We start from the raw sequence: 26,516 nt of genomic DNA, 5'->3' as shown, positions 1-26,516 counted from the left end.
AGATATTGTTCTACCTTAATGAAAACAAAGTTGTTTTTATGATTTTTGCAGGTGTATTTAATAGACATAACCCAGAAAATCATTTTATGTATGACTCCGTGTTTATGCACATTATTTCAAGGATCTATTCACATGAAATAACTAGCTTGTTTTAAGGGCCAGTTCAAAGACAAAGGATTCATCCACCTATACATCTATTAATTCAAAATGGAAAAATATATTTATTTGTATCCATGGATTTTATTCCCTGTTGTGTTTCTTTACAGGAGAAAGCATTATGTTAGTAGCAAATAAAAAGCCTAAGGGTGATGAGGAGACAAGTCTGTGGTTTGAAACATGCAAGTTGCAGTTTATGAGTTAAGAGGAACATATCTTCTCTTGTGTGCTCAAGAATCATATGATGTTTTACAAAAGAAGCTCTGATGTTTTTCTTCTGCCTCTTGCACTTGTCCTGTAGGACAAAACCAGACACATCAGAGCAACGCCATGGGCTGCATTTCAGCATTCATACTTTTGCGTTAAAACATCGCATCGGTGTATGGTAAGTTCCACCACTACTTTGTAACTGATTAGTATTATGTATTGATGAATCTTATCTTGTCGTACTACTTGGCATAAATCCAAATCTTCCGATACACAAAATAAATGATGCCTTTTTCAATGTAATTTGAGTTTTGCTGGTGTAAAATGTGGACAGTTCAACAAACTTAGAAATGGAGGCTAGTTCTAGCTATGCAGACCTTATTCTGGTGGTTCTATAATGCCCTCGGAGAAGAGGCAAATATATTTTACAGGAGATTTCCATACAAGGGGCTTGCAGTTTCTACTGTTCCCAGGAGATGGCATACATCTTTTGGAAAAAAAATGTCTGCTGACTTCCTAAAGGAGGAGTGAGGTGTAGGAGGAAATACTTCAATGCACCATTCAGTCCTGCGATTTCCACTTGAAAAATTGAAAGTCAGTTGGCAAACCCCTTGGGATTTAGAAGAGATGGAATGGGGATTGCCATCCACAGAGGAGAGTTTGTGTGAATAGCTCAGCAGGAGGAAGGCGAAGAGTCCCCACCCAGCAACCGCATTTTCTTTGTGGCATAATATATGTAAGACTATAATACAATGCCCTCCTACTTTCATCTTTCTATATTGCCACTCATCAGCATTACAAAGAATGTAGCTATTAAAAGAACTGCCTCTTGGCACCCAAAAGCCATAGCACTGTATTTTCTACAACAAAAAACCTCGAGCCTCTATTATTTGTTTTGCTACATTTGCGGCAGTCTCCCCATTAAGCTTGCTTCTCACAGCTCCCTGATCTCATTCCCTGTTGGATCTAGATCAGACACACAAGAGGTCAGGCTGACTTTCAAACCTTCTTGCAGGCTGGCAGGCATAGAAAAGTCTAACAGTAATAAGGATTAAAAAGTTCTCAGATGGTCCTACCAATGTGGAAAGCCCCTCCTTTCCCCAGACTTGCCACCCTCTGAAACCCTTGGCATAAACGCCAGAGCCAGATTTATCAAGAGAGCTTGTATTAACCCCTAGTTATTCAGGCCAGCGCTTGCAAGCATGGGGGCCTGTCCTGAAGCTTCTACAAATACACTCTTAGGCACTTCAGTGAGGTTTTCAAAGGTCCTGCAGCTCCTGCTAATGGAATAGAATTGCCACCAATTTCTTGTGGTAATCCCAAATCTTGGAAGTGCAATCTGAGGCAGTGAAGGGCCATCGGACATCGCTCTCGTTACTGGCACACCAGCGTGTAGGTGTTTGTGGTAAATGGGAACTGGTATGTCATGATTTGTGACACACTGCCTGTATGTTCAAAGTTACGGTAAAAAAAAAGATTAAAAAACTCTTGCTGAAAGGGAAGCAATGTGACCAGCAGCAATGGCTACAAGAACCAAAATCTAATCTATCAGCAGTCACCTCCCTACCTGCTGACAGCCAAGACCGAGGTAGCTGCAGCGGAGAAAGCAGTGCATTGTGTCTGTTGCTGAAGGAAGCTGCAGCCAGAAGGAAAATTAGAAATATTTAAGAATTGGTTGCCCGGCTGCTGCAGCAACCAGCATCTTCACCACACATTGCAGCTGAGGGATTAGCTTGACTGCAAGCAGGGTCAGGTCTAAAATTCATCACAGGGGATGTGTGAGGTTCCACACCTGTGTGTTTCAGAGCAACATGCTGGGCACGGGACTCCTGATTCATCAGGTTTAGACTGTTGCATTGCAGGCAACCTAGGCACTGATTTGTGGGAATATAGGGAGGGGGGTGCAAATTAAAGAGGGCTGTAACCCCCAACAGTCGCTGCCAGGGGTTGCGTGTGCTCATCGTTATGTGATGGGTACATGGTTGCACCTCCTCGTTCCTCCCATGAGCACCAGAGCTGGAGCCATTCCCACAGCCACTATATAAAAGCCCCTAAAGAGGATGCACAGCTCCAGATCTCCCTAGTTTGTTGCTGTTGCTGTTCACAGTGACCAACTTTTAGCTAAGGCCTTGCTGTTCAGGACAAGGCTCACTTGTGTCACTACCTGGATTGCCTGCCTCTTGCAGGTCTTCCTTCAACTGCAAGCAGTGACTCTGGAGCCTGAATTTAAATTCACTAAGACTGCAACAGGCAATCTGTCTTAATTCCCCAAGGCAGCAAACCCCCTAACTGGAGCCCTCAGTGCCTGTGACAGTGTTCTGGGACATTAATTTTGCATACCTAACTGGAGAACAGCCCTTACTGTGCATCACGGTCTCCCACCAGATGGGCGCTCTGATAATCGTTGGTGTGCTTGGGTGCCTGGCCACCAGTTGTCAGAGATAACATGGCCCCTCAAAGACACACTGTGAAATCTTAAAGCAACTTGACAGCATGCTCTTCTCAGCCTGCCTTCTTCCACAGTGTTCAACAGAACAGAGGTGGGGCAGGTTTCAGACTTTGGGGGTCACAAAGGATTGAGATGAGCCTCTGCCAGCTCCATTAAAATAAAAGTAAGCGAAAGAGCTGGTGGCAGGTAAGTGGTGTATTTTTGAAGTTGCTGGGGGCTGTTTGATATGCACTTATCTTGATGTTAGCGGATAGTTTTAAAAGAGCTCCCTGCATTTGCTGTAGTCAGCTGTTTGCTTATTCTACCAAATAAATATAAGACACTGTGCTTCAAATATGAAAGGTTAAATTTGGATGCCATCCACAGGAAATGGGAACGTTAAGAGTGAGCGTGTATTTTGAAATACAGATGTTACAATTCGCATTCTAGCTTGCAAAACAAACCCCAAGCCTGTACCATGTCATTTTAATGATTTATAAGCACATCTTTAAAACTTATTCACTTCCTTGCGATGGCTCTCTGGTACACATGAGGCTCAGCAGCCTGCTTGCTTCTCGTGCTGCAGAGGTTATTGCTTTTACTGATGGCCAGACTGTGGCTACCCGGGAGCAGGTGTGCGAGTGAGGGGACGTGGGGAAGCCCAAAGCCTTCATCTCCTCAGGCACCTATTCAACAACCAGCAATCACAGTCTTGCTTCTTGCAGTCACCAGTTCAAAAAGAGCAGGCGAGCCACACCACCAGTTGTACCTACACAGTTCAAATGGGGTAAATGCATTTCCATCCAACACTGCCCACTGGGCTGATGTGGAGATGTTTGTGCTGCATCTTGAGATGTGTCAGTAGCTGCTCCAAGCACTGGGGTAGTGTTCAGCAAAGAAAATCACATGGCTCCTTGGACATACTGACTCTCCTCCTTTATTCACAGGAAGATAAATTCTGTGTTGCTGTTAATTTGAAAGGGCTGGATCTTTCAAGAGTATCTATATAGTCTGCCCCATTGCTCAGGCCCTCTGACACCTGGAGCTTGATTTCAGATGGGCTGGATGCTCAGGACTGCACAGGGGCTACCAGGTCTTTGCTGCTCAGAAAACCAGGAAAGTGCAGCTGGAGGAATTTTGCCATCTAGTGAGGGAGAACAGGAGCAGATTTAAATACAGACACACACACGCAGAAGCATGAGTGGAAGAAAAAGTGAAAATGAGATCAAGGGCATACAGACATGGAATTATTAAAGCATTAATTAATGATTTAGGATTTACTCTGAACCATACCGAAATGGAACAAACCAAAGGAAGGTGTTTCTCAGTTTTGTTTGACTAATGCAAAATCTAAACCATACTTAATATATCATCAGGTTTCAAAAATAAACTTATCTGACAGCATGCTGTCTTTTTTTCCTGTGAGATTTACTGTTCTTTAGAGCTGAAATAGGCAAAAGGGGACTTTTAGGCGGTTATGATAACTGGCTTATCCCCATTGACTTCACTGAAGCTATGGTATATTGGTCTAGTTTTTGAATATCTGACCTGAAGGGCTAGAAAAACTTTGAGGAGACCAGCACTAAAACCTAATCCTAGATGCAGGTAATGCAACAGTTTTTCTAAGGACTAAGAAATATTCAAGGCTGTAAGTATGAAGCTTGCAAAATGATGAGGACATTTCCAAAGACAGAATACACTTTTTTCCCCCCAAACTGAAACTCTTCTCATTGAAATGCATGTATATTTTTCAAGACTTCTCCTGATTTCTTTTTTTAAGGAAGAAGTTGCTCAGCTTACATGCTAAATGCTGGTCTTTCCCTTTAACATTCTGTGCGGAATCATGTTACAGAGAATTAGAAACTTTCAGGGCCTCAGCCCTCTCAGGGTTGAATTGACAATGATTAACATCATCATTGCAATGATTGCCACTTTACCCATCTCACAGATACCCTAAAGGTTTTCTTCCATCATGTAACCACAGCTGAACGCTAAAAATGCTTTCCACTGTAGAAACAGCTATCCGAAGATCATTTTCATTTCTCCTTTTCACGTGCAACTGTTTGCTCCATTCTCAGAGTAATGCTAAAAAAAATGGTGGCAAAAGCAGAAATGAAAGCAGTTGCAAAAAAAAGAAAGCCGTTTCAATTTGGTTAAAATTGAGACTCTTAGTGGAAAACAGCAACAGCCAATCTCAGGGCCAGAAGAGCGAACAAGAAGATGCACTGCGCTTGTCACCAGGAGAGTTACTGGCTTCTGCTCAGAGGGAACATCTGCCAAAACTTGATCTGATCAGGGTAGGGTTAGCCTGATATAAAAACAATTCTATTAATCAATTGTTAAAGACCAAGCAGGGAAAAGTTACAATTTGGTCTCAGAGCAGTCACTGCGTCATAAAACTTCCTTGAGAATTGTTTTAAATTTCTTTCACAGTCTAAATGTTTTGATTACCAAGGCAGTGTTTTCCCATGAGACGTATCTTAAAGAGATGTGGTGCCAGGACCAAGTGGGATGAGATGATAAAATATAAGAAGCTGGAACATGAGAAGTTTGAAACTCAGCTGTGAAAATGTTTATTGGATAAATGTTTACTCTGCTGCATGCTCGTATTTATTTTTCTTTCGAACCTTTGAGTCTCCTTACTGCTTCACTGAGACAATTAATTCTCTTTGGAAAACATGACATGGTTAATTAAACAGGTGAGAGAAACTAGTTTCTCAACTGTCTGGAGATTCAAAGATCCAATTGCAATTTACAAAGAATATATTACAGTTGTCAACATCATGTGAATCCTGGATTGTCTGAGAACGATAAACACGGGAATGCTGTAGAGAATACCCTTTACAGACCTGAGCTCTTACTCGTCAAGGCCAGTTCTCTGGTCACAGCACGCTGTGCTTTTCATGAACTGATTGTGCTTTGTCTTAAAAATACCTAAGGATTTTGCCCCTTTTTTCTTTCTAAAGGCTGGCTGCTTTGAAGCCTCGCTACTCTGATGGTTAAGAAACAGATTCTGAACCCCCTGGCTATTTCGTAGCCATTTCTTCTTGTGCCAAAATTGTTCTTAGCTTCAGCAGCCCATCTTCGTCCCTGATGTTAATGCCCATGATATATTTATGAAGATAAACTTATGTTCTCTGAGGCCTTCACCTTGCTAGCCTGGCATGACTGTTACTTCCCCTATTTTTGCCTTACACCTAGAACGATGTGGCCTTGATCGGTGGCCTCTCGGTGCTACTGCAATATAAGCGTTAAGTATTAATAGCTTCAAACAGCAGGGAGTTTTTAACCACGCTATGCTATCTGTTGTATTAAGGAAGACCTGTGCACTTAGCTTTATTTATGGCAGGAGGGACTTCAGCGTGACAAAAAAGGCACTTAACTGGGTGGGGAATGGGATGAGGATACTCTGGCAGTGAACTTTCTTTACTGCACCAAGTGGTAAGGTGTGCTCCTCGTTGCCTCTCATTAGTGACTGCAGACTTTCTTTCATGGTTTTCCACACAGAGAGATCAGGCAACTATGTGTAAATTCTTTACATTTGACTATTGTTTAATGCATGTTTTATTTTACTGTTTTTAATGTATTATCTGTAAACAAGCACTACTGTTTGGCCGACTGTTATGTTTTCTTTAAGATTACTTAAGTCTCAGTTATTTGTAGAATGCCTTTATATTCCTTTGGGCAGTCAGTGCATAACTCACAATTATCTAATTTTTTTTGGGGAAAAAAATATCTCCAGATCACTTTTATGCATCTTTTACATCGCTGTTAAATATTATCAGACATACATATTCACTTCAACCCCGCCACATCTGCAATTGTGGTTGAAAGTAAGAGGTTCTCTCTATAGCAACCAGCGCATGTTCAGTTTTTTTGTTTTAAAATACCAAGAGCCAGATTTTGCTCTCAGATCCTCAGTAGTTTTGTTTTTCTGATTTATTTTTTTTCTTGAGGGTGAATAAAGTCCTGATATTTTTCCACTGCAAGTGTCTCAAGATCAGTCTCATTTTGGCAACTTTCTGAACAAATGGTTTGCTGATTTTCCTCTCAATTCGAAATGTATTAATGGATCTTCAGGAGGGGCTATGCTTCGAATGGATCTGGACAGAATTAGTGACGATGAAATGTTTACTGCAGTAGATTCCTTCTGCGGAGCCTTTAGAACTAATTCCAAATGCATACACGACTGCAGACTTCTAATTGGATAATTCTTGCCTGTTGACTTTCCTCCAGCTTTATCCTGTAAGGCAATGTGTGTCAAGATTTCAGAGTCACTGGCATATCTGTGTATCCCTATTTTTCGTCCGTATGTATAAACAACTATTTGCCCATGCAAAATGGGTCCTTAGATGTGCAAATACTTGATCTTCTTGCATAAATACTTTTTTGCAAGCAGATCTGTTTACAAGAATGACTACATGAAATACAGATATGTTTGAAATAAAATGAAATACAGTTAATACAGATCTGTTTATATGAATGACTACATACACAAAAAGAGGGAATGCAACTCTGAAATTGGGGACTTCTGTATCATCTCTCAAGTTTATTGTATTTCTTTATGTATGTGGAATTACCTCACTAATAAAGTAGTTTTAGTAGCAAACCTAGCAGATATACCAACAAAACATCTAAGCATGTGCTTAAGTTTAGTGAAGCTTAAGACCCAAACAAAGTTAAGCACATGCTTCAGTGCTTTTCTGAATTGGACCCGCATTTAAATCCAGCGCTCTACATTTTTTCAGGCTTCCCAATTTCCTACACTGCAAGAGAGCCAAATTCCAATAGGAAGAGTTCATAGAGGATGCAGCATTAGGTGTTGTCAGATATATTTTATAGTCAGATTCCTTTTGTAGTCAAAGCTGATCTGAGTAGGGGCTGAGAAATTCGAAGACATGCTGTGCACTGTACCTAGCATTTCCGGAGCTGTTAAGGAAATGGTGATCCTATTGTTCTGCACGTTACCTTGCAGTTCTCCAAAAATGAAGTCTGTGGCATTTACCTCTCCAGAAAAATTTATGCACTGGTCTTTGAATGTTATTTGACAGCACAAATATTTATGCTTAATTTAACGGACGAACCTATTAAGTGGGAATCATATCATTCGAGAATAATCAATGTTCGGCTGGTGGTCTAGGGTGCCAAGAGCTGTTTCTGAAGACCATTACATTTGTCCTCATTTCAAACTGGGATAGATAGTTATTGGAGAGCAATATTGCAGACGATTAGTTATGCAGTGTTGTTTTGTTAAAGGCCGAGCCCTGAGCAGGGGGCTAAGGAAAACCACGTTTCCCCAGCATTGACATCAGGAGGGAACTTGTGCTCCTTGACAAATGGTCTTTCCCCTAGGTTATTAGCGCACAAGACAATTGCTCTCTTGCAGAAGTCTTTTGGGAAATAGAGAATGCCTGCAGTACGAGGGTGGGAGAGCCCCTGAGTCCCCGTGACTGCTTCAGTTCGCTTTCAGGTACGGCATAGAGGGGCAGGGCAAGCCTCTGCCTTCTGTCCTCCTCGCTACGGTTTTCTACCAAGCTTTTCGCTGCTGTGTCTCTGCTTCCCGTTCCCCACTCTCCCTTGTATTATCATTACAAGATGAATGTGGAAATCCAAGACCTTGGCCCTGGGACCTGGAATTTGTTGGCTCTACTGGATCAGGCAAGGCTGAAGATATTTCGTAAACTTAGAAAGAACCAAGAACACCTGATTTGCTTTATATTTTGTGATGGTGACTTTAATGATACTTAAAATTAGAAGGCAAGTCTCATAACACTGTTGTGTAAGGAAAACAAAATGCTTCTGGTTAGAAATATTTTAATTTTCCATTTACATGACAAGTTGGTAGCTATTTTTATATCAAGTTGCTCTCCACCTTTGCTTCCCCCCCATTTTTTTGCTGATTCATATGTGATTACTGCTAACTTAATGCTACAGAGATTACTTTATTTTTACTGCAGATATAGTTTTCATCTGCATGCTATAAATACATACAGTAGGCTCAGCTTTTAGAAGTATAACCTTTTATAAGACTTCAATTAAATTTGGTCTTTTTTGCAAATATTTTATTTCTATTTTGTTTAAGTTTAGTTCTGACTTGGCAAAACATTTGTGCATTTGGCCCACTTTTTAAAAAAACGTGCAAAATTTTCTGTGCTAAATGGTTTAGTTTCCAAAATGCCACTTAGTGAAAACCAACCACAAAGACAAACCCTGTTATTTAGCTGTCCCATTTAAGATAGCAAAAGATCAGCTTCCATGTGGACAGGGCCTTCGGATCGAACAGGAGGAATGGGCTAAGAGATTGTATGACTGCGAACAGATGAAATCATGTGACGGGCTTTATTGCTGGTGAAATCTGTTTCCACTTGCTGCCACCCACTAATTTGACAATAGATTGCATCATGTGGTTGCAGCAACTGAGATGACTAGCAACCATTTTAAACTGCTTTCCTTAAAGGGGAAAACACCCTATAAAAGCAGTGGAACAGAGAGACAGTGTTGTGAACATATTTTAAATTTTAGATAAATGCAGTAATGTATGCTCAGTATACTAAATTTAACATAAGCCAAGTATTGGTGGGGAGCTAAAGTATTAGCCAAAATTTGTTTATTGAGAAATTATTCTTAGTGGACAAAGACAGCTAGGAGGTTTGTTAAGAGTGATTTAGCTCATACTAGAATTGCAATTACCACCTAAGTGCTGTATGGGAAATGCACAACATTTTTCAAAGCAGAAAAATAAATAATAATGAACCCTTAGCTTAAAAATGCAATTCTCTCCGTGTTCTTTTCTTGTAAAGAAAAATCTACATTTCAAAGGAATATTTTCTTACATATGGAAATGCTTATTTTCTAGCTACTGAAGATCTGCCAGGAAATATTAGAGAATATCATGTTCAGAGTTTTAGAAGGCAAATTGCTTCTGCATACACTGTATCTAGCAGACAGCTTTATGGTGCTCTTTACCTGTCTGTCATAACATCATCAGTTTTTCCCAAAGTACCTGAAGCCTTTGAAAGTTAAGAATTGTAGCAGTGTACCTTCACATGACACATGTATTTAGCAATGCTAAGCTGATTAGTAAGTAAATATAAACAACAGAATTATGTGCTTTAAACCCAATTATTAAATGTTCCTTGATGGAGGGAAAAAAAAAACCAACTTTGAAATGAAATACTTGCATCAGCGTAAGAAGATGGATTTTAAAGAGCACTTATCAAAGCACATATAACATGGCTGTGCGCCTTTAAAAATGAGTTTCAGGTGTACTTTATTGCCTTAATTTATATCCCAGGGAAGCAGGGAGGGCCACCTTAGCTGTGGAAGATTTGGCTTTTTAGATATAAACACTGACTTTAAAACATCTCAGCAGCATTTTCAGATTGTCACAGTGAGCAGAAACATCCATGTTGTTAGCCAGATGGGAAATTTCATATGCGTTTCTTAAACTGGGTAATTTTCTTCTTCAGTGTAGAGAAGCCAAGAGCTAATGCTGAGGTCTGGGATGTACTTTCAAATGCGTTTTGTGTCAAATTCTCTGCACCCAGAAAGCCTTACTCTTTTATTTATTTGTTTGTTTTTATTTTAGAGAGAAAACAGTGCATTTCTGGCAGTTTATTCTCAATCTGGTTTAAGCCATTCTGGTATTCTGACAGAAAAAAATTTTCTTTGAAACTGCCAGGATAATGTGAAAAACTATTTCAGAGATAAAAACTGAGCTCTCCTTACATTTCATATTGAGACAAGTTTTAAGTGATTAAGAGCTGTAGAAATGCCTCATGCTCATACCTTTGAGGAAGTTTTCGTCACCACTGCATTTACCACTTTGGTCTCCCCCTTATTTTAACAAATCACGAAACAAAATAGGTCTCATCTATCTGTTTGCCATTTGGTTTCTTTCATTCCCAGTAAATTTTCCTACTTGCTTTTGATTGACTCCAAATTACAGAGTCAAGATCGGGTTTATTTATTGGGTCAGCGTAATGCAAATAAATTGCTGCTGCTGTTGGTTACTGCTTAGTGCCTGCGAGGGAGCAAGTCCAGCTCCCCTTGCCCCACGCTGGCTGCCCGCAGTGTGTCTGCTAACCAGCAAGGGGCTTGCTCAATTGCAGCCGCCCTGGGGGGAGCTCCTGGAGGCAGCAATGGCCCAAGGCTGCTTGTCAGAGAAGGAGGAAAAGGAATTCAAAGCCAAAGCTTTTTGAGGAGATGGTTCTTGCAGACAGACAGACAGACCGGGGTGAGGAGTCAAGAGAAGCGCCAGGTGGGATTGGGAAATGAAGCGCATCGAAACTGGGTACCTTGGGGCTGCAACCATCGTCATGCACGTGGTGTTCGTGCTTAAATTTTAAAAGCAGGTTTTAGCAAAGTTCAGAACACCAAAATTTCCTGATACTCAATAGTTGTGAAAGCACATTTTTGGAAAACAATGACTGAGGGAGATCCTCATTGGTTTGGAGACTAAAATTTTGAGAAATCCTTGAAAACCCCTAAGCTTTATTTTTGAATCAGTAAAACTAGAAATTCTGCCTGGAAAAAGCCCACAGATTCTGTAGGTTAACAGAAAAAAAAACCACAAAACACACACAAAAAAAAACCCTTTCCCAACTGCTGTTTCTACATGGTCTCATGAGGGGTTTTTGAGCAGGTGAAATGTAATGGGAAGGGAGCAGAAAAACTGGGATTTCCTACTCCATGTGAAATTACTTGTGTTTGCAAAGAGGAATTGTGGCCATCTTACAGAAATGCCACCACACCAAATGCCTTTAAGCAACGATTGACAGTTTGGTGATATCTTTACCTGCAGTGTACCACTTTGTGTGCTTCCACAATGCTACCAATTTTGATGGTAATGATTAGTACACAGGTAATTCAAAGCAATACCAGCATTAACCATGCTCAGCTTGGCACTCAGACAATGGAAGAAAATAAGGTGTAATTTTCAGTCTGGTAAAAGACCCGTGAAAAACCGGAGAACAAAATAACATGCTTACCCTCCTTTAACGAATATAGTGTTCAAATGACTCTTTAAGAAATAAAGATTTTGCATATCCTATTATAAGATCACTATGCACCAGGTTAAATGGCATAGCTGATCAAGAGATGACTATGACCCAGTTTTATTACGGGTAGGCTAACCTCAAAAGATTCAGCAGATCTTTTCAGTTCACAGAAGGATAAAATTACCTATATGCTTATGCAACCCTTAGTCAAACCTCCTGCAAGCCAACAGAACTACTACTGATGCTTATAAAGCTAGCCATGTGTAGAAGGATTTTTAGGACCAGGACCTAATGTTTGCCCCAGTTCCTAAGCTGGAAATAATATGAATACCATCCCAAGTAACTCCAGGATGGAAGTGCTTTGGGGTAAAAAAAAGAAGCATAAAAGAAAGGTAATTATGTCTTCAATTCACTACAAAAATTCTCAGAAGAGAAATTTTGGAGATTCTTTTGCAGCATAAAAATTTGTTCCATTTATTCACTATCACTTGTCTTCCATGATGAACACAGCCATATGCACCTCATGCCTGTTTTTTCGCTTAGTTTTTCATCCTTTGCAGGTCTTTATATCCAACAGTCTTATGAGATTCATCACTATTGCTATGGTAGTTCAAGGATGTGTCTAGAGCTTGAAAATGTCAGCTTGGATCTCAGCTGGACTTTGTATGTAGCCTTGCTGACTGTGTCTCTTCTCAAGAGTTTCTTCAGTTGCTAACTATGCAGTTGTGTTTGCTTGGATTTTGCCTTTTTGGGGTGCATGTGATCCTTCTGACATGTCAGATAGGTGCTCCAGGGTTCCCTCTCCCATCATCTCTGCATGGTGCTGTCATGGGGCTATCTCTGGAAATTGTTGCTTTGCACCATGAGGAAACATTGTTCCTCCCAAGAACTGTAGGGCCTTTGGGTCAGGTCCTCCAATTCCTTTCATTCAGATTCCCAATTCAGCCAGATTTGTGTTGTGCTGTGGAAGGCAGCATTCCCAGGGCTGGGTACTGGACCCAGCCCAACCTCCTTGCCTAAAGGCAGCAGGACAAGACTGTGGTGGCAATATAGAGGCAGCTGGGTGAGGAAGGGAGGAAGGCTGCAAATCCTCTCAATTACTCTCTGTCAATCTGTTTGGTCTGACGAAAAACTACAGAGAAAGTGCACGTCGCTGAGATACCCAAGACCTTTAAGACAGCTTTGCTTCAGGGAACTGAAAGAACTGAAAGAACTGAAAGTCACTGACTGATTCAGTGAACTGTCCTGAGGTAATAATTTAGGAGATACTTTGATTTTTTTCTTTTTCTTTTCACCTTCTGAACACCTACACAGAAATGGCACTGGTGAATCATTAGGGTATTTCACTCATTAATCTGGGAAGCTGCATGACTGATACTTCAATAATTGTTATTGAAAAGCCACAAAAAGACATTTTATCAGTCAGTGTATACAGATGTTTAGACGCTGTTGCAACACTAAGTGTGGTTCTTAAGGACTCATGCCTTTTCACTCCTTTGGCTCATAAGGACCTGGACAGTAGCAAAGAATGCTTTAGTTATTCTCTGTGCCGGTGGGAGGTAATAGCAGAAAGTATGGTGGTCAGATGAAAAAGATGGCGGAAATGACTTATGATTAGGTCAGATGTTAGTGGGTTCAAAACCTCAATCTTACGGCTGTTGATTGTTGTTTAACAAAATGGTTATCAGTATTCATAAAGTGGAGAAACTCCATCAGGTGGAGGCAGAAAGGTTTAGGAAATCTAAGCACAAAGGCACTTACCAAAACCTCACCAAGTCCTGCGTGGCTGATGGCAATGAGAAGAGCTGGGCAGCCCGATGCTTTCTTAATGTGCAGTATTTGGCCAATTAGAACTGTTATGAACTTTTATTAATCTTACTGAGGTGCTACATATTCATGGAACTGCTGTTTATTTGCTTCTTCTTGTTCATTTTATCTCTTACTTACTCATTATATCTCAATTTTAAGGGAAAAAAATAGTCTACATACCAAAATGAGACTCCGTTGTTCAACAAACAAAATAAAAACAAATGCCAAAATTCTGCTTGTTTTGATTTGCATCAGAAATCATTATAAGTACTCAGAATACTCCTTATCATTCACTAGTGATGCATGGAAAGGACAGTTTTACAGTTCATGCCATCATTCTCAGTAGAAAGTACAAGATGCTGAAACCTGGAAGATACTAGCAACAAGGAATTGCCTACAGGACTGATTGTACATCATCCTTTGGAAACTTTTATTCATAGTATTTTGAAGGAGTTCAGCTTGCTATTGGAGGAGCTGGATGACATCTTAGTTCACTTACTGCTGTTTCATTTTACTTTATTTACTTTTCTTCCCTTAAAATCCCATGAATTCTCTTGAAAACCCTGAGTACCGTGTGGCTTGAAAAGTACCATCAAATACATTTGCAGTGGTAGTTCCACTGTCTGTTCTTCTTTTGCTTCCATCTTTGCTTTGACACTTTCCAATGTATTTTTTCTAAGTGTCCGGATACTGGTTTGTGTATTTTTTATTTTACTGGTTCAGGCAAATACTCAAGTTCAAGTTGCTGTGCATGACAATTATTCTGAACTCACAAAGTTAGAAAAAAGGCATTTCTAAACCATACTGGGGCTCTCAAAGGCAAAACCAATCATGACTTTAGTCCCAGACGTCCAAGTTGAAAACTACAACTAGCAAAATCCTGCAAAAGTGATAATGTGATGGTGGGATTGGTAATGAAAAACTACTTGTAGAGGGACGGGTAATGTCTGCACAGGAGTGTCTACACAAGCGTGGTAGCAGTGGACCTGTATTGTGCAGGCCTTGTGGTGCTGGAAGAACTGGTCTAACCTGACTGACAGAAGTTCAGGATTTTATCTGGCTTCAAAATTAAGTGTGGATGCAGGCATGACCTATAAAATTTTGTAGCATAAGCACAAAAATTTCTCAATTCTATGTCTGTAAGATTGTGTGTCTGTAAAATAATGATGTTTACTTGTCTTGAAGATTATCACATTGAAAGCTGTGATTTTTTTCAGAGAGCACTGTAATGGGGCCGGGTAAGTACCATCCATAAAGAGAGACTTACTTTTAAAAACATTTTTCTACTGAGAAGTAATGGCTGCTCAGTTTAGAGTTTCCAGCAGCTCCAAACAGCTGGCATTGCTTCAATTATAGTGGGCAGGACTTCTTTCTCTTATGAGGCAAAGGAGCCATCATATTTTTCTGTAAAGAAAAAGAGGACGGACAGGTTATTGTTACTATTATTTGCAAGATTGTGAGACGGGGTAAGTTACAAACCTCGAGATGCTACAGACCTTACCCTTACCATTTACAAGGTTGCCTGCACAAAGCCTTGCTCAAATCAATGGGCTTGAAAAAGGAGTAAAATCACTGTAAGTCTGGTCACATTTTGGGCTATGTTAATCAAACAGCATGTTACAGCCTCAAAGCTCAGGAAAACCACTGAGTTGCCTTCCTAGCTGTAATTCCTGGGCTGCTTTGAACCCATGCATGCCCTGCTTACATGAATTAGAGTTGATAGGAACGACTGACCCAATTTGTGAAGGATATGCAACCCATAATATAGAGAATATAGAGTACTGCAACCATTCCCTCTTCTGTCTCAACATTCCTACTCATGCTCTGGGCTGTTGAAACAGGAACCCCTGCATCAGGTGTAAAGCTGGCTGAAAATGTGGGCTTCTGTGAAAAAGATGTGCACATGAACCATTCCTTGTTTCTGCCTCTAACTGGGAGAATTGTCCCAGCTGGGATCTTCCTCTATGGGCAACTCCTGTACCCCATTCAGGCGGCATACAGCCTTGTCTGGTCATAATATTTTGCCTATGAAAAGGCATGCTTAACAATAATGACAATAGCATGTCTGGACATCATGATAACTTCACCTACCAAAAGCAGGATTTCTTAATGTTATATTAAAAACAAAACCATCATCAGGAATCAAGCTGCTGTTTCATTATGTTTATTTGAACTTTCCTTAATGTTTCAACTCAGCAGTGAGTTCTTTTGAGGAACAATAAATTAATCACCATGTTACAAAAATAAAACCATGAGAATCCCACAGAAAGCAGAAAGCTTTCGTTGCAGAATATTTTTCCTCTGACTCATTATAGCCTTTTTTCCTAATACATACCTGAAACCCAACACCTCTCATTACATACCTGAGAAGTGCATAACTCCTAAAGAAGGTGGTCCCACTATTTACAAATTAAATGTGTATTAATTGAAAGCAATCTCTGACACTAGAAATAACTTATGCACTGACAATTTATAAAAGGTTATCTCAACACCTATTTTTCTGTTAGTAATAAAAAAAATCTTGTTGTTACCATAGAAACTGTCATATCTCTACCTACACTTCTCAAAGAAACACACCAATATACTCATTTGTGTGTGTGCGTGTCCCCCGCCCAGTGCTTGAAGGTAATCCTGGATCCTGTTAACAAATGCTGAAAGAAATAAAGCAGCATTAAGTGACAGTTTATTGTCATCAAGCCTAAAAATCTGTAGTCAAACTAATGGACAAACCTCACCAGGCAAAGTTGTTCTGAAGTTCAAACAAAGGTCCCTGTCCTGCCAGCTACTCTGTGGTTCTCAAATCCCCCTGCACCCATGAAGTTGCTTTAGGTTGGGATCAATTTATCCTTGCAATGAACATTTCAACAAGATAACTGAAAAGAAAGGAAGATTTTTGTTTTTCAAGAAATGCTGTTTTGGAAGAAATTTATAGTTGCTATTAACAGGTGAGATCAATAATTCACATCACTGCTTTTAAATATTATGCTCAAATGTCACAGTAGTCAATTTTTCTTTATTTTCTTTCTGATATTGTTTCCACCCTCACTAGAGCAAAGCTCTCCCATCACAACCACTCTGTGCAGTGGAAGGAAATTATTTTCGCTGACACAAGTGAGACACTTAAATCAGATCCCTGTTATATTTTTATTAATTCTCTAAATTGTCTTGTCACTTGGATACCATCTTGAAGGAAGGGAGAATGCTCAGGTTGTTGCTATGTAGAGTGTAAAGGAAGACGTTTACAGCAGAACCATCAAGTAAATAGATACAGTTACAGCTTTAAACATACTTTTTTCTTTTTTTTGACTCTTACATTTTACAACACATATAGTCTCTGTCTTTTTTGGCTATCCGTGAACTATTTTTTGTGATCCCTGGATTCTGTCCTATAAAGTGCTGGGCTGCTTATGTCAATTTAAACATTTTTTGAAGTGAGAAAAGGTAGGAAATTTTTATTTTGAGGACTTGCTTCTTCTTACATTGAATCAGTGAGGCACAATTATGTCTAGGGTTTGATTACAGTCTGAACTCGGTAAACTTTAAGGGTTCTAGCAAGCTCTAACTTTCAAGGCTAACTAAAAATTACATTACAGCATAAAAACCACTCAGCAACAAATCTGGCTAGGCATTACAAATGGATTTTTATTCATTAATGTACTTAAGCATATGAAATTCATAAATTTCTCTTCCTCATTATTGTACAGAAGGACTGCACATTTTGGTTTGCTAAGAAAGGCACTATTGAACATATATAAACTAGACTGACAGAGGAGGAAAAATTATGATGTTTCTATTATAAAGTTTTGCAATTGGAGTTTTGAGGAGACTGTTGAGGTGGAGACCTGAAAGGAACTTTTTTCATCTCTACTCGCAATGCTAGAGGGAAAAAGACTGCTTTCAAACACTGCCTGCATGACCTTGGTCTGCCTGTACAAAAAGCCTTCAGGTAGGTATATCATAGAACTTTGTAACTGGGAAAATATATTTATATGATGTTACCAAGGAAATTCAGTGGAGTTCTGTAGCCCCGATATTTTTATTTCTAAGCCTTGTACTCCTTGAGAATCATGGGAAGGAGGGAAGGAGGAGAAGTGGGTGAGAGTACAGCTGAATGAGACTTACTAGTCTGGATGTCAGTATTTTGTCTGCTCTAGGGATTTGCTTGGCACAAATAAATTATAGGCCAAACCCTCAATTCCTTACCTAACCAGAATTCCAAATGAGGGCTCTAGTAGACTTTTTGCTTAGGTAAAGGCTTGGAACAACCTGAGAGGCAAGGCCCAAATTAACAAAAGGTATCAGTTATTACTACGGTAAGTGTTGCAGCATCTCACAGCGAGTACTTCCCTCGAGTTTTCCTTGGGTTCACAGCTGTGAATAACCTCCAGCTAGGGAGTGGAAAGGTTTCTGTATTCCAAAGCTCTCTGAAATCTCAAATCCTGCCTCTTTCTTGGTTTAGGATGCAGCTTGCAGCCTGCAGCTTCACACTTCTGTATGACTAGCAGTCAAAATTTGAAACTGTTTTATGCCCCTGAACTCGAGGAGATGACAACAGCAGCCTTCAGTGTAAGGAACTACAGGACTTACTCAAGGAACAAAAAACTAGGTTTTAGGTCAGAGAGTGCTTGAGCTCACAGCTCTCCCCATAAGGAATGTCCCCTAACCACCAAACTGCAGGCAAGATGAAGATTGAGCTAGTTTCCATGTCACTGTAATGCAAGGAATGCAGGACTCCACCATCCAGAAAGAATAAGCATGACTTTTGTGCCTAGGACTTCTGGAATTTGCTTAGGAGAGAGGATCCTGACTCCCGGACCTTGGTCAAGATAACTAGCAAACAAACAAGTTTAGGCCTCGTGAACCATTTTGCTCACTTTGAAATGGAAAAAGGCATTGGATTTCAATCCTCTCAGAAACAAAAGACATTTTGAGCAAGAAAATGTGAAACATCCCATTAAGAAGCTGTTGAGATGAAATGCCTTTGACTTTTTTGGATTCCTTTTAGAATGGCCAGTTAAATAAAAGTGGTATGAGTCTGTAAGCATTTTGATGTTACTGAGTTTGTAGCATTTGCAGAAAACCATTAATTAGAATTCTTTTGCCAAGCCCTTATGCAAGTATATGCTTCAGAATTCAGCAATTTGGCTGAAATTTTGGACTTCAAAACTCTCCCAAACTCAAACCTACACTCATTGGAAACACTCAGGTTCCACCTTATTTCATGCTTCACCCATGCAAAACCGTTAAGTTTGCTGTAGCATTTCAGCACAAACCCATAAATCACCCTGAGAGTCATTGACAGGCCGCAGAATTAGTGACCCTATTCTAAGTTTTGAATTTGTGGCAAAACAGCAAACCAAGTAGCTTTCATCTTAGACATTTTGTGCAGGTCTTCTTAGATGTTACCCACGCTTTTTTACTGCCTCCTTGCATCTTCCGATATTTAAGAGGAAAAGCTTTGAGAAAACAAATGCCACAAATAGAAATTAGGCATACACTGTATGAAAAGGGCTGTTCGTGATCTGTCAGAAGGTGATTAACTTAAAAGTACTCTCACATAGTAATCCCAGGCTCGTACTATAATTTAGGACATCTCAATATGAGAAACGAGTGAATAATTTTTAAAAAAAATGGTATTTTCTCTTTCAGAGAGTGTCTTGAACTATTGAATTCTGCAAACACCCCATTCTGTTCCACCAGCAAAGTCACAAGGCAGTCAGGACAGAGAGTAGCTCACTTGGATGTAGAAGAATGGACTTGTAGTCTGAGCAGCTGAAGATCTATTTCAGTTTATTTGTCTCTGGGGATTGCATTTTTAGTACGTTAAAATACGTTACTCTGGGTGTACGTGCAATTCAAATATGAGTCACATTTGTTTCAATACAGGTATGCCATCTTCATGTAATGTGAGCATCAGCAGATAGGCAACAAATGCTTTTTTGAATATGTGTGTTTGAATATTGTTTAGACACCTTCAGAAATGGAGTATAAAAGTCTCCAGAATATTCTGTTCTATCCCACAAGGAACAGATTAGAGTTAACTGAATCTGTTGACAGTGAAAACACGTAGTGTGGATGCCCAGTGGTAAAGACAGAAAGCCTAATTCATTCCTACTAAACAGAGTTATGGAAGAAATCCATGTTGCTGTCCGTGTGTGGATAGCAACCATTCACATATCCTAGCCATCTTGTACTTTGACTAAGGGGGATAATACATTTTAAGCATGTTGTAACACCAAGTTGTCACAGTATAGTCAAGCCACTAAGCTTATATGCAAATTTTCTAAGCTGCAGGCAGAAGACCCTGGTTTTGCAGCATCCTAATCGAACCAGGTAGAGAGAGATTCTTCCAGTCAAGTAGTATTTGCCTTAACTAAATTACTGTTTGCTTTAGGTTTTTTTATTTAACCAAAGGCAAATTGTTGTTAACAGATGCTGGCTGGCTGTAGGAAGGCGGCTTGAGAACGTGTTACTAAATATTCTTGACAACAAACTTTTTAACATAGTCAAGAGAATCCTTTAGTGCCGCCAAAATATCTGCAGAATTCACTCGACGTGCTCAGATGTAAGTCATCTTCTGTTTCTTTAAAAGCAAAGAAGCTGCACAGTAAAAAAGCTAAGCAAACAAAACTGCAAGAATCTTTCACAGTGTGCATTTCACTAAATAATGTACTTTTCTTGATAAGGTTTAACAGCAGAAAACTCTTGCATAAGATTTCATCATTGCTATGTATTTCATACATTCGATTTAGTTGCATAAGATGAAACAAACGTATCAGCAATTCCTGTTAAACTATGGTTAACAAAACTAAATGAACCTGGTGTACTTTGGATGGAATACACCTGCCTTTTGTGTTGTACTGGTACACCAGTTGCTTATCTGTAGAAAGAAATTATTTGTAATCGGTCACATAATAAGAATATCTGTATCATGTTCTACAGACAGTATAAAACACTATGACCTTGATTTTGGGTTTGCACATGTGCTTAATCTTGGGAACAGTCCCACAGAAACTGAGGAAAACATGAGAAAAGATAGGCAAGTCTGTACAGTGCCAATGTAAATGAAATGAATTTTTGCATACTTGTGAGAAACTCTGATCTTCATAGCAATTAACTTAAGCATTACCAACACTGTGTCTATGCATTTAGATGTGCATTTAAAAGACTTTCTGGTAGCAGAATATTATATGTCTGCAATGTATGTTCACCGATGTCTTAGCTGGAGATTCAAAAAAATGACACTGACTCTCCTTGAGACTTGTATTCCTAAATCCTTTCTGGTTTACGGGTACAGACACTTGAAAATCATCTCTGTACCTTTTAACTGGAGGCAGAATTTAAAATATCCAGCTTACCTACTTGATCCTAAATATGTGCCATGGAAGGTGCCTGCACCTTTTCCAAAGTCAGTTGGGTAATCTAAAGTTTGCAGCAAAGGACTTAAAAAAAAAAATCTGTATTGCTAATGCTTTTAGGACATGAAAACAGTCTCTGCAGTATTGTACAAAAGGCTATCTGATCAGTGGAGAGTTGAAAATATGTGCATAATACTAAATTTCTCAAGAAGCCAATCCAAGGTAAAGGGAACAAATAGCGCAGTGTGATGAGTCATTAACAAATGTTTTAGCAGAGGTGAAACTGCATTATGCCAGCACTTTGTTAGCAAGAGCGGTGCATCTTCTTTTTGTGCTTATTCTGCAATGTTAGTGGAAAAATATTTCCACTACAGGGGCAGTGAGCATATGTAATGCAAACATTTTGACAGTGAATGTAAACAGCTTTCCTGCATTTTAAACCATTAAATCAAGGACACAAATTTCCATGGTTTTGCAGATTGCAATCTTCGCTGACTATAGAGAAGATGGTGTTGCATCTGTTTTGTGTTTATAATTGCATGCTATGTTGTGCCACTGTGACTGAATTTTAATAAACATGGGCGGTTTTAATTGTCATGGACACTAGGGTCTCACATATAACTATGATACAGAGATCCAATAATACATTCCAGAAAAATATTTTTAAAGAAATAAACAGTAATTGGGATGACTCAAATATTGCTCTTGCTTGCTCATCTGATAGGGAAGTACAGCAGCCTGCCTCCCATTTGATTTGTGACTTCTTGCATTTCAATTGCAGTTGATTGGCTTAAGCTGTATATTTTTGGCTGGGTTCGTGAACAGGAGCCAGGGGGGAGTCCTCTCCATCAGACTGCTCTGTCTAGGTGTCCATCATTATTTCTGTCATTGGAGAGCGTGTAGTGTCTGTTCGAGAATGGTTCCCCCAGCTCTCTTCTCCATCCCTCCAAGCTGTCCCAAAATAGGTTTACAGGGAAAATGGAAGTTGTCTTGAACAGGAGCAGAAAGCGCGTGTCAGGATGGGCCCCATATGCCAGGGAATGGTGCCCCAGGGAAAGAAATAGCTGCAGACTTATGGGGCAGGCGGCTTTTCGTGGAGGAGGAAAAGCTAGAAAGTGAGTTACCAACAACAGAGCTAATGACTTGTGAAAGAGGTAATATGACTCTCTCAGCTTAAAGGAAAAGTTTTCTTTTCTAATAAATTATTTCTCCCCCTGGTTAGTAAATCATTTCCCCTTCCTAATACACTTAATTTGCTATTCCCTTTAATTATTGCTTGTCCAGGTGGATCTTAGAGGCTGCAACTTAAAAGGAATCTAACTTAAACCTGGCAAAAAGCCACCCCCTGCCACATCATTAACTGAAAGACAATCATACCTTGAGTTGCCTTATAATAATACAGACAGGGTTCAGAATGCTGCAGTAAGTGTTCTTCTAAAGGCAAGATCTTGCATTAATAGGAAAGACTATGGTAGGGGTTGTATCAGGCCCATCAGACCCTTCTTGAATGAAATGATGGTCTATTCATATGAGAGTTTGTGTCCCTTGGTTAATGTAGTTTCACAGAGGTGCAGGGGATGGTATTTTCTCAGAGCCAAATTGCCTTTGCAGTGTCATTACCTGCCTGTAACTCTAACCTGTTTACAATATAGTGGAGTTTACCCCTCACTTCCCATAGGAAGGAACAAATTGGGAACGTAGTTTTTATGGACGTAAAGAAAGTTTTTTTCCATCCTGTACCTAAAAGTGCTGATCTGCGTTTACCTTATAGCCCTGCCTCTTTCTCAGTATGTGGCTGGCTGTACATTGAGATTTATTTCTAAATCCACTGTGTAACACTGTAGCCTGTCTATTGAATACAGAGAATCACAGCTCGCTTGTCCTGATATTTTAAAGTCATTTCCAGTAGCATATGATATGTTCCCTGGACGTCTGTAACTTGGGAGAAGGGGCTGGGAGAGAAGGGGTGAAGACAAAGAGAAGAACCAGGCGGAAACAACTCTCATCTCTTTTCGAGATGTGATTTGGAAATTGAGACACCCCGAAGTCCCAGGGTTGCCTGATCCCTCTGAGCACTACGCCTCCCACAAAAAAAAATCTGGCTCTGTCTGCCATTAAACACCTAATATGTCTACAGGTTTTATAACGTGCTCCTCCTCAAAGTTTTTAGTCTTCATGGGAAGAGAGACGTCCTCTTTCCCTTCTGTCCTGAAAATGTGTTCGGGGGCTCAAGTTTGAAAGAGCCCGGCACACTGACTCCCAGAGACACATAAAAGGAGCAGCAGTGGAGCAAGGGGAGCTCCCAACCCAGGAGCCTGTTTGGTACTCTAAGGCACAGGCCGCAGAATGACTTTGCATTTTAAAAGGACGATTATCAGTTGTCAGAAGAGGATTGTGAAGGAAAAGGCATCTTGCAAGCCGCAGTCAGAGTCATTCTGCTTAGTCCAGTGCCTCAGGAACCTGCACCGCAAAACAAAATCTTTTCAGACAGAGAAAGCAGCTGGTCAGTGTTTTGGAACAACAGTGATTCGCCGCTGAAGAAGGGAGTGAGTGTCTTCAGTGCCGGGCCATGCCGGCCTTTTTGTTGAAGAGTACTGCTGGTGACATCGGTAAGGGTCAAATTCCCATTTATGCCTGATCAGTTTAGGATCAGTCTTTTAAGAGGTGCAAGGCTGCACTGTATCTGCCCCGCTACGTCCAAGGAGTCCTTCAATTTTTTGATTCTCCCAGCACTGGAAGAATGTCACTAATTATTCACAATGCAGAAGAATAGCTGTTTGAGCATATGCTCAAGTTAGAAAATGAAACATGGAAAGTCTTCCTTTTATTCATGTTTATTAGGACCCTCTATTTTTCTTGCATTTAGGTACACAGTTTTAGAAGACCAACCTTTTGGTCAATTGTTATGTTAAGGATATCGTTTTGTCTGCCTGTCTTTACCCATTAGGACTTTTTTGAAATAACCAGCTAACCAGCCTCCTGTAGAAGCTTCTTTAGTCACTAGATATTGTGACATTAAGCCTACCTTCTACCCCTTTTCTTTATTCCAGCTTTCAAATCCCTCATGTGAATGAGATTTAAATTCAACTTAATGAAAAATTCGTCTCCTGTGTTAACCAAAGCTGTCTGAAAAATTAATAAGAGGAAGTGCAATTATGCTAAGTTTTCATGAAAATGGAAGTGAAAATCAATTCCTAAACATGACTAGGTTCAGTGGCAGCAGTACCACTATAGATATATATACACAGGTACACCTATCACTACATCCACTTAATGGCCTAAGCTGAGGTGACAAGACTATTTCCAGATGGCCTTCATGTTCCAGCTATTAACAACTGCAGAAGTTGCTCTGGAAGGACCACCGCAGCCCGTGCAAGCTGCATGTGTTGCTGGCCAGCCTGGTGCCACATCAGACCCAGAGCCCAGAGCACAGCACAGATGGCAGACAGCCTACCATCGCTCACAGGAGCACAGAATTTGGGCCAAACACCATACTTCAGCAGTTTCACTTCCAGGAAACAGGAGGGAAGACAAAAAGATAAATACAGAATAATACATCGTTCTTTAAATAAAAATGTCTTCTACAGATTACATACATTGGATTTAGCTAAGCTTGTCAGTGTACGGCTGGATCAGTGCATGCTTCTGCCTGTCACTGTTCACTGACTCCCAAAACTAAATAGACCTCCTCACTGGGACAGTGTTCACTGATCAAGAACTCAATCTGGTATCGCAGGCTTGGCTATCTTGACCGCAGAAACCCTGGCAGTCCCCGTGAGTTCTTTTTATTCCCCTGGCAAATTATCTGGAGGCCTGGACACCCTCTGGACAAAGCCTACAAGACCAGTATATGGGGCATGGCACCAACTGGCAGAGTCTTTCTGGTTTTTTTGGTGCACGAGCAGGTGGTGGAGGTGCATTGAAGGCAGAGCTTAGGGGACAAGTCCTGCCTGCCTTCAGGGCACTTAGTCAGGGTCCTTCAGTCAGGTTGAGGTGCACAGCATCAAATGACACAATTTTAATCCCTGAGAGAACAAAACTATCATGTTCTCCTCTTCATGGGCTGGGAAAACGGATTGGGACCCCATAGACCTATGGCCCATCATGCTCCCATGATCATCTGGAAGCCCTTGGAACCCTACTGGGCAGAGAGGATTCTGTCTCCTGGTCCACCCTGCTGCCCTGAAACCAAATACTGGGTGGGGGCCACAGAAGCCAAAGAAGCCCATGAAGAAGTCATGACCCAAAGCAGAAATAAGAGCATTTGGCTTGAAACAAGCCCCCCAAAGGCCACCAAAGACATCCTCACTGTGCTTTCCTCCTCCCTTCCCACTGACCAGGTACCTGTCTCCTTGCCCTCGTGTCCCTCCTGCCCTGGCTCAGAAACAAAAATCCAGTGGTGGGACAGCCTGGGTAAAATAACACAGACAAGTCGACCACCAAAACCAGTTTGCTTAATCCAAAGCACAGCTGGGCACTGCCTTGCTTGGGGGGGAACTGCCACAGCTACCTTTCTGAGGCTAAAAATCCCAAATTTTGGCCCTATCTGAGGTCTGTCAAAATCCAGCCCTCCACTGCTAGTTCTGTCCTTGCCTCGTGCCTTTATATTACACCCATACAAGGAAAAAGGGAAAAGTAAAAATACAAGCCAGCCTCTGTCTTTCCTGCTATTAGGCTGTTTAGGGTTTTTAAAGCTCACAGTTTCCTTGAGGGGAAAAATAGTTAACATGTCAAAATATACCAGGCCTTCTGACTTGGAGCAGGACTTACTGAGTTCACTTGCTAGCTGTTTCAGGGTTTGTCTGCCAATTAAACCTCTTCTAATAGAAATATAACATTCATTAATGGGTAAACATCTGTTAAGAATATGGTGTCCTCCTTTATCCTAAAAAGAAGCATCAGAGGAACAGCAATTGTTAATGCTGATGGTTGTTAGCTGCAATAAAATGTCTCTTTTTACAGTATTTAAAAAGAATTGATGTTTGCATAACAAATTAAAGAAATTCAGGCTGGGAATGCACACATCTGCAGGATGTCCTCGAGGCACTAACCTTACCCAAGAACACAAAGTCCTTGTTATGATATGCAAACTAATGAATCAGCTGAAGGAAGCATTTATATTTTGACAGTGTTTTAACTTTCTATGCCTCAAATTAGCTGTGACTGGCTGTGACTCTCTAAGATTCTGTGAACTTTCCAGCTAAAATTAATCTTTCCACTGCTGGATGTTATCGCAGAGAAAGTAATTTGCTGGAAAAGGAATAATTGATCTGAAACTACCCCTTTCATATTTTGATATTTGGAGAAAACAAGTTACAGATCATAACTGTTTTTTGCACTGTTGCCTGTGATATGTTAAACCTGTACTGGTCTTAGCTGGTTTAAACACAAAATTAAACTAAGGTCAGGTAGCAGCACCAACTGTGTGTGGATAGGCTGTGCTCTCCACACAACGTGGATTTTTGTATATTATTCCATGAACACTTAAAGAGGCTTCATACCTAAAACCTTCCACATGAATCTTGTTTATTACCTTTTATTGAAAGAACGCATTGTTGG

At 40.3% G+C, this 26,516-nt stretch overlaps 1 long non-coding RNA gene across 1 annotated transcript in view; it reads left to right on the top strand.

Annotated features, from left to right (window-relative positions):
• Window positions 1-425: 425 nt before the first annotated feature.
• LOC148057403 (uncharacterized) overlaps window positions 426-26,516 on the top strand; it is a 61,422-nt gene continuing 35,331 nt past the window's right edge. Inside the window, exon 1 of the long non-coding RNA XR_015701978.1 lies at window positions 426-541. This is a non-coding gene — a long non-coding RNA (uncharacterized LOC148057403). The remainder of the gene's footprint in view (window positions 542-26,516) is intronic.

The sequence above is a fragment of the Nipponia nippon genome, unplaced genomic scaffold, assembly GCF_047370975.1.
Source record: "Nipponia nippon isolate SJK-2023a ecotype South Korea unplaced genomic scaffold, ASM4737097v1 scaffold_1, whole genome shotgun sequence".
NCBI classification, from domain to species: domain Eukaryota; kingdom Metazoa; phylum Chordata; class Aves; order Pelecaniformes; family Threskiornithidae; genus Nipponia; species Nipponia nippon.
The sequence above is the reverse complement of the archived record's forward strand: the minus strand, read 5'-3'. Positions and strand labels throughout refer to the sequence as shown.